Source organism: Tinamus guttatus, unplaced genomic scaffold, assembly GCF_059628265.1.
Source record: "Tinamus guttatus ecotype Peru unplaced genomic scaffold, ASM5962826v1 Tinamus_guttatus_pri_ptg000676l, whole genome shotgun sequence".
In the NCBI taxonomy this organism is placed as follows: domain Eukaryota; kingdom Metazoa; phylum Chordata; class Aves; order Tinamiformes; family Tinamidae; genus Tinamus; species Tinamus guttatus.
The window spans coordinates 2,407,326-2,416,494 of NW_028289210.1; positions in this window are offsets into that span (position 1 = coordinate 2,407,326).

The window sequence follows — 9,169 nt, forward strand, 5'->3', positions numbered from 1 at the left end:
GATTCACTCTTCTGTTTCATCCCAAGAGAAGAAAGGGATCAGGGAAGTGAGTTGTGTAATATTTGGGAAGTGAGTGCTGCACATCACAAACTGAATAGCCTAATGCACAAGCTTGGTAAAGGAATCCTAACTGTGTATATAAAATATTTCCCTGATGAATTGTCAACAGGTCTGTTTTGTGTTTAAATTCCTCCCTCTGCACTTATGCATCTAGGAAACCAGGCCGGGGAGGGCTCATTCCTGCCTTTGCAGGATTTACTGGAACAAAGGGGAGCACACTTACTGCAAAGAAATTCCCTCTGCAAGAGCCACAGAAGTAGTGATGTCAGGTGGGAAGACGCCTTTAGCCTGTGACATAATCTCTATAGAAAGGCTGGCTGAGAAGGTCAAGGATTCAATGAATAAGAGTGACACTTTGTGCTCCTAAACACATCACCTGCCTAACGTGACGAATCACACCACGTTTGAGTATCACATTAGTGCAATATCATTTGTTCTGGAAATGGCCCTACAAGTTGTCCTTGCCTTGGTCAACCCTGGGGACCACTGCTCACTAGCAGAGAAAACAACAGCAAGGCCTTCAGTGAGCGCTGGCTGCCCTGCCCTTGCGTGCTGGCTCGTTGTACCTAAAAATGTCATCCGAAGAAACTGTTTTCAGCTTCTATTGCTGGGGTGTATTTAAGAGTCTCTTTTTCCCTTCCTGACTAAAGGAAAGGAATAAACTTCTAAAGAAAAGTATCTAAATAGGTCCATTAATTGATGAAAACACTCACTTTATTGCTTGCAAGACAATAAACAACTTTTGGTAGTTGCCTAAATACTAGAGTATTAGTAGAGGGATTAACTAGAAGTTGTTTTTGCAGGAAGCCGTAGTTGTGGTTGTGGCATAAAATGAATTCTTTGAATACATAGAGAACATTAATCACTGACATCTAAAAGGAAGAAAATGTTAGTGATATTTATTGAAGACATCATTAAATGCCATGGATTATTATAAAGCATGAAAGAAAACAGGCTTCAACAAACCACAGCAAAGGATTTTTTTCTTGCATTACAAACTTCTAGAAGAGCTCAGTTCTGCTTTTTTATTTCACATCCCGTGTTGAAACTTCTAGTAGGACAAAGGTGCTGCAAAAATTTGTTAGGTGGGCAACACACAGTGTATCATTTGGTGATGAAAATTAGGAAAGGAAATAGAGATAAACCAGGAGATAGGCAACATGCAGGACCCTGCTCTGCTCTGTCGCTGTGCCAGGCAGCACAGTCACTAACAACAGCAGATGGTTCTTGCTGTGCATAGTTTGTTGTATAATAAAATAAAACAAAATAAGTCAAACCAAAGTAGCATCTGGTTTGGGGATTTCCTTGTACAGTCAGATTGGCAAAATGTTGCTTCCGAGTTCGGATGACCAGGGGACTGCTGCTTGTATTTCTGCCCTTCAGCATGCAGTAAATATAAGGAATGAATGGGGTCCACAGCTCTTCCAGAATTACTCAGAATAGCTGACTCTAATTTTAAAAAATACATTTCTATTTCTTAATCCTCAAAAATAACATTTTAATATTATTTCAGTATAGTAATTATCCTCCATTGAATAATAGTCAGTGGATGTTATATAAACGAAATATTATTATTGAAACCATATGGAGTTCTGAAAGTGTTTTTATTAGATGCTGTTTACCATACATTTATAGTGAGATCACCTGAATTTCCAAGAAGTAAAGGACAAATGTATGGAAAATTCAGGACAAAACTTTCTTGGCTTCCCTCTATTCCTGAAATTCTATTCATATTTTGAGTCTTTGAGCAGGTAGAAGGAAAAAGTATGACTATGTTTTCAACTAAACTGGGTAACTCTGACAATTTCTGGAGCAATACCTGGTATAAGAGCAGATGTTGTACAGCTTTTTATTATTTTCCCATAGTTGTACCCAGAAGTTAAAGGCAATATCCATTATACAGATATGCGTTCCAGATCTTTTTGTTTTTGTCTTTTACTACACAAAGAGAAGCAGCCAAATCTATAAAAGTCCTATAACAAACTACTATTCCATGCCACTGCCTAAGATCATCTGAAGTTTTCCCATTATTAGAGCATCTCAAACATTTCTAAACAATAGAAAACATTACTGTGCTATCCAAATTCAATGTAGATTATTTTAGTGCTGTCAGCTGGTATAAAAACAGTCTGTGTTGAAGAATGGACTGAAGCAGCCCTTGTTTTATTAAAGTTGTCAGAACTTGTGTTTCATCCAGTGCGCAGTTATGTGCTCTGCCTCCTGGTTTGCCCTCTAACAACCAGGAACAGCTTCTAGATTTTTACAGTTGGCTTCTGTCCCTTTTCCCAGGCACAAGCCATCATTTTTATTAAATCATGCTCAGAAGCATCATAAGAGCAGTAGCAATCTCTCAGCTGTTATACACCTCATCATTATTATAACACTTTAATAATGTTCTTGTGTTTTCAGGACCCCCTGACTATGCAGAAAAGATTTACTGTTTAGTATTCTTTCTATAAGCAGTGTGACATGGAAGCGCTCTGTAGGCCTGTGGTTTCGGTCTGTAGGTTTAAGGGGAGATGTTTTGCTGATGCTGCCAGAAAGGACAAAGCAGAGACCTTCTTTGAGCAGGCCTCTGAACTACAAGACCTCCTCAGGTCCTTTCCAGCCTACATGGTGCTTCCTTCATGTATTCATTTTGCTGCTACATGCACAAGCATGTAGGTGTGGTTTGCCCTACAGCGAGTGTGAAAGCAGTGCTCTGCAGCAGGTTTTATGGTTCCTGTAATGACACTTGCCTTGCTCCTCGAGGTCAGTGAGAAATGGAGCAGTCCTGAAGCTGTGCCCCTGGAGCTCACACTCCTACCTCCTTTCTGCTGGGTTGTCACAGCAGCCAAGCCAGTATTTTGGGGGAGAGTTGGCAGAACGGACATGTTCCCAAGGAAGCCCACAAAGATCCTGGGACCTTGCACCAGCACACTGCTAGCACACACGTGGATGCAGCTGTGCTCTCTTTTCCTCCGCACACGCCTTTAAATATGATCAAGCAGACAGACACCCCCTTACCAATATATAGAATCTATATCCTGTATCTTAACAACGCCCATGAGCAGCAGATTAAGAAAGAATGTGAGAAGGATATTATATTTGATATATTGGCATGTCAGTGCATATACATACAAAGACAGAATAAACATGTCTTTCTATTTCCAAATGTTAAGCAGATGGCTAGATTTGCAAGAGTGAACATATAACCTAGTAATTTGCTATCGCAAGAAGATGCAAAACAGAACAGTAATTCTTGTTCCTATTTCACTTTATTCAATAAAAAGGAAATATGTTGCAAGATTTTTTTGCAATACTATGCTTCTGCATTTATCAAGAGATAGATAGATTATCAAGAGATCATGCCTCAAGAGTGATGACATGATTTACTGCCCAGTTACTTTTGTCTCCTGCAGAGTTAGCATGTTCCCTTATAGTTACCATACAGTTCCTACAAAGCAGCGTGTGGTATTTTGTGATACCTTTTCAAATTGTTACCTTGCATTCCTTTTTGCTGCTCTAAAAGAGAAGCCTATTAAAAGAAAAATAAATAAATAACGAGAAGTGTTTAATGAGGATTTGTATTGTTATTTGGTAAAAGACAATGACAGAGGCTGTACTTCAAAGACATATCAGTCTTTTTAATAACATGCCAGCAGTAACCTTTCTGCGAGTTTCCAAACCCGTAAATGAAAAACACGTGGGGCTCTTCCACTATGAAAGAATGTTGTGTTAACTCTTCACCAGTCTGTTAACAAATGATGAAACACGTGGATCTCCACCAGTGGAAAGAGAGAGGGGAAAGGTTATGCAGGCTGACATTTATTTTAGTAAAGAAAAATAACATTTCCCTAATACATCTTTTCAATCTGTCAAACAATATATTTGTACAAATATATTTGAGGCTAACAATAAAGAAGCGTGTCACTACGCCACAATCCAGTTAGTTAGTAAAATTTCAAACATTTATGTCGTGCTGTCTCAGAGGAAAGACAGTTTCGTCAGTTTTTAACTTGGTGAGAAACAAATCTGGAGACAATGAAAAATGAGTTATATGGCTTCATACCAGCACTGAGAATCAATTTCCTCAAATCGCTTGTGGCACAAAAATTGGGACAAGATGCTAAAGTAGAGCTCTCTTGCCAAAAGCAAAATAATCTCCGTATACATACATGTGCATGTGTTTATGTATATTATATTGCCATGTGCTGCTACTGACCAAAAGCCATTTTTCAGCCAACAATGTATCCGGTTCTCACTGAGAGTCCCGGACGGCTCATGTGCGCCACAGTTTGTATGGTGCCTGCTGCAATGCATGAACTTGCAAGGGGACAAGAGCTCGCAGCATCCCGGGCCTTGCTGAGGGTGACACGTGTCATTAATGCCACGGAAGGCAAGGCCCGCTCCTCCTCACCACTGACTGTCCAATGCTGTCCTTATACGTATATCACCCATTCCCTCGATGTCTTTTAACAGCAATCCAGTACCAAAATTGTTCTTCGGTCACTTTATTATTATTCTCATCTACCGTTCCCAGAGATGATCCTAAAAAGGAATAATTCTTCATTGGCACTATTGTTAGCTTCAAATATATTAAAGTTATTTAAGAACTAAATATCAGACACTTTGGGGAGGAAAGGACAACGTCAGCTTGTATACAAGTAACAAACAATACAGGCAGATATTAAGGAAGCAGATTTCTCATTAAACAGGATTTAGTATCATTGAAAACAAATGTTCCTCTCCTCAGATAACTAAGCAACAGTCCAGGGGCTTCGAAGGGACCGGCGTTTCTCTATGGGAGCACCACGTCCCAGTGCTGCTGCACGCCTGTAGCCAGCAGCTTCCCCGGGTGGATGCCGAGGGCATTCCTGACATTCCTGGGGAAGGCGGCGGGCGCAGGAGGCTGCGCTGCTGCCGGAGCAGGGAGCTGTGTGGGCCGCAGGCCGGGGCTGTGACGCGCTGCAGCCGTGGGATCGCCAGCCATATACGGCAGCGCAGCCCGGTTCCCTGCCGAGCGCCGGCCGCAGCCAGAGCCACTTGCATTGCATCTTATGTCTCCCTAGTGATGTCATCTGACGTACCCAGCGCTTAAATTTGGTAGCTAGGGGAGACTGGATTTTTTTTTTCTTCTTTTTTTTTTTTTTAAATGAAATGGAAATTATGTAATATCAAGGTCGAATTTATTCCAAGAATTTCAGCGTTTTAGTATCTTTCAAAGCCTTTTAAAAAGAGTCATGGGTCCACAGTACAACTATTTCCACATCAAATAATACATTTTCCATGAAATATTTTTAAAATAATAATTCTTGCTGTTTACTAACTTCGGGATTTTCTGAATGCTTCATCACTATAACAAAATAAATGTAATCAGAAAGAAAAAGTAAGCCCAGATTTGACGCCAGGGTATTCACATCTCTGTGGGAACCCATTGCCTTTCTCTGAAGGCCTGAATGGCCATGAAGACGCCTTTATGACTTCTTTCGGCTTAGAAACAGAGCGCGTCCATTTGAAGAGTCACTGATAAGCTTCCTTCGGGACGCAGAACTACCAGGGGTATCCCGTCCCAAGGGGTCTGGTTGCTCTGGAAGAAAGGAGCCCATCACAGAAGGATTCACATAACTAGAGTTTCGCACAGCCAAAGTCCCCCTTCCGAAGAGCCCTTGGCACCTCCAGCCATCCCAGAGCCTCAGTTCACGTAGGAGGGCTAGCTTGGTATTTACATGCATTCCCCATGCTGTGTCACCTGTGCTTGGGTTAGAGGTCGCTGACGGTCCCTCTACCTGCTCCCACACAGGGATTTATCTGCTTCTTACAAGCATCTTCAAGGACAGCTACCAATGACAGTCAGGCCTCAGGATATATTTAAACCTCCAGCGGACACCCCCATGGCCGCCCTGGACCTTGAACCATGCTGCACAGGAGGAACGGTCAGCAGCTGGCTGAAGGACCCCAAATATGGACTAATACTAATACAGAGTAATGTTTTACTGCTTCGGGCAAACCTAATCTGAAGGTCAAGTGCAGAAAAGAAGTATTCCAGCGAGGACCTAACAACTTCCCTTTTAACTTCCAAGTTAAAAGGGATGCTACGAATACCATAGCCTCACGGGCGTATTCTGGCACTACCACTGCTTATATGCAGAAGCGGCCAGCCTTCTCTGCAGCTTAGCTGAAAGAAATGCAGGGGGTTTAAAGAACACAGAAAACTTTTATAAAAGAGCTATAAAAATATACCAGCAACGTAATCCATTTATTTTTATATGATCCTTATAAATGGCTCATAAAGAAGTTTATTTGTTTTCATGAGGAACATAGCAGAAATATAGTAAGCATATTTAAAAGATCCTGTAACAAGCAGATGGAAGTTTCACAGAGTAAATAGCAAAGAGTAATTGAAATGTCTTTGAAGAAACTTTGATTTGTAAAATCTAGCTTTCTGTTATAAGCGGAATTATTTAGGCTCTGTAATTTAAATTACAAATAAAAACCAGGTAAAATATATAGTGGTATTTGCATCACAAAGAAGACAGAGCACAAGGAACATCATTAGTATTTGTGGGGACATGAGCACTGCAGTGAAAAGGTATTCATGGTTAAAAAAGCTAAGGACTTCTGGCCTTCCTAGTGGAAAATAAACCAGGGAAAGAAGCAACCAATTGTAAGAAATGTAGTTGATTTGATTCTAACTCTGCCTGAAAAATGGTGAAGTCAAAACTTTTGTCCATTCCACAACTCTGAGGCTGTGAGACAGCCCAAAAAAAAAAAAAATCACAATCCCACAAAGAAAGTCCAAGAAGGAACCAGCACTATTTCTTCAGAGAGCTTAGAAGCCCATTCCCTTTCTTTATTATATATTGTTTGATTGTAAACCACACGTCTGTTCTTCAGCACACTCATCCCAGAAGTATCCAGGGTGGCAGCGAAAAAATAATACTTTGGCTAGAACTTAGACAATTACAATAGAAAAATTCTTCCTTGTTCCTATTTGTTAATATTTCCATTAATAAAAGGCTGCTGCACCATTTGCTTTTACTTATGGTGTCACACTGAGATTTGTGAGTATTAAAATAACTACGCAGTTCCCAAAAATGTTTCTTAATCCTGCAAGTTCCTTGAATTTTACCTCACATGTTTACTCATTTGAAAATTCCTATCCAGACTAAATCTGCTATTTTATTCAGACACCATAAATGATCTCTCATGAAACTAAAGAACACAAGAGATGACTTGTGAGCCATCAGGATGAACAACAGCGTATTGGAAATTCTCCTGGCAAATTATCCAGGCAAATACTCATAAATGTTGAAAACGTGAAGAAATCAAGATCAGGTCATAAGAAGTGATTTGCTAAATAGCAAAGGAGATTAATTCATAATAAACAGTGATGGCTTATTTCTGACAGCCCCATCTCCCTTCTGCTGAGCTGCAGCACATGTTGAGAGCCATGTGAGTGGAGAAAGAAAAAAAAAGGAGAAATCTGGACAAGGTTTTGATGCAATATCTTTTGCTTGCCCACATGCACCATCTGGCTAGAAAGTGGAAAGCAAATGACCCACTGCTTGCTAGGATTCCCATGCAGAATGAACCAAATGAGACGCATTATGGCCTGTGCTTCCTAGTGCTGAGCTCACCTGGACAGAGGAGAGGGACTTGGACACTACCAGTGTAACTCTGAGGGCTGCTGATGCTAGATATGAAAAAAATCACTGCTCTAAAAGCTGTAATCTTGACACAAAAATATTTTGTTGAAAGAAATCCTATGTGATTCCCATGAAATTTGACTTTTTAAAATTTAGCTGTAGTCTCTGAATAGTTTTCTTATGTTTTCCTTTGGACTAAGTGACTACGTAAGGAGAAACTACGTACAACTGGCAAGCAAGCAGATAATACTTTACAGAAACATGACAATATTTCACCTCTACTGTGGCCAAAATAAAAGGTCAGTAAGCTAGGGATGCTAAAGGGGTTATTCTTCTCCTATATCTTCTTTTCTGTAGCAATTCAACCAAAGCACCAAAGAAGGCAAACAATGAGTTTATAAGCTCTCCAGCTATCTGAAAAATGGAAACAGGACTGAGAGAAGATGAGAAAGGAGAGATATAAATGAATAAAAAACAAATGTATATTAAATATTTTATCACCATATTTGTCCGAAACAGTTCTTTCATTTCATATCCTCCGTAAGTGCAATTTGCCCTCAGTTCAGAAGGGCTGTACTGGTGCAGAATGTGGGCAGGTTACCTGCAGCAGAGAACGGCTCCTCTTCCCCTGTGGCGCTCTGAAAAATCTGACAATAGGAAACCTGCTGAGGGGAAGATCTTATAAGGGGTAAATAATGCAAAGCTCCTGAGGAGGCATCTCCCAATAACGAAATCCATAGAGCGGAAATCCTCTTTAGTGATGAGAAACTTCAAAGATACTTTCCTTCAAAGAGTGTAAGCTGCTTCACAGAATCTGCCTCATAGCTCCAGAGAATATTTGCTACTCCACAGTGAAGATGATAATGTTTTTAATATACACCTTATGTCGCCTTAGCATACTATTTTTAATTTTTCTCTCTAACCATTTACAGGAATTCAGCACTTCACTTTTTTCCTTTGTTGCTGTATACAAGTCTGTCAGGAACAGTGACTGCGTGCCATTAGGCATCCGTCCGGACATAGTGTCTGGCGTGCTCTTGAGCCAGACGCACTAATGGCTCATGGTAACTATCATATACTAAAAACAGACATTTCTACAGACCAAGACCAAAATAATCCTTTCAGATGTGATTTGTCTTTCTAGCAGAATCCTGGGGAAAAAAAAAGGCACAGGTTTTTAGATTTGCAATATAGACAGGAGAAATATAGTGCTGTTCAGAGGGAAAATCCTGATAGCAAATCTGAAATATGAGTGGCTGAAACTATAATCATATCTTCTATGTAGTTAGTCCCAAAGTTGAAGCAGCTTTCATAACAAAACCTTAGATCATATGAAACTTCCTCTACCTGTTTGTAAAATTTGTTTTCTGAAAATATGCCCTTAGTGTATGCAAATATGCACAAGTGTATAGCAGAGCTTTGCAAAGGCATAAAATTTCCTGATTTTAAAAAATTAAAACCAACCATGTTCCATATACAGT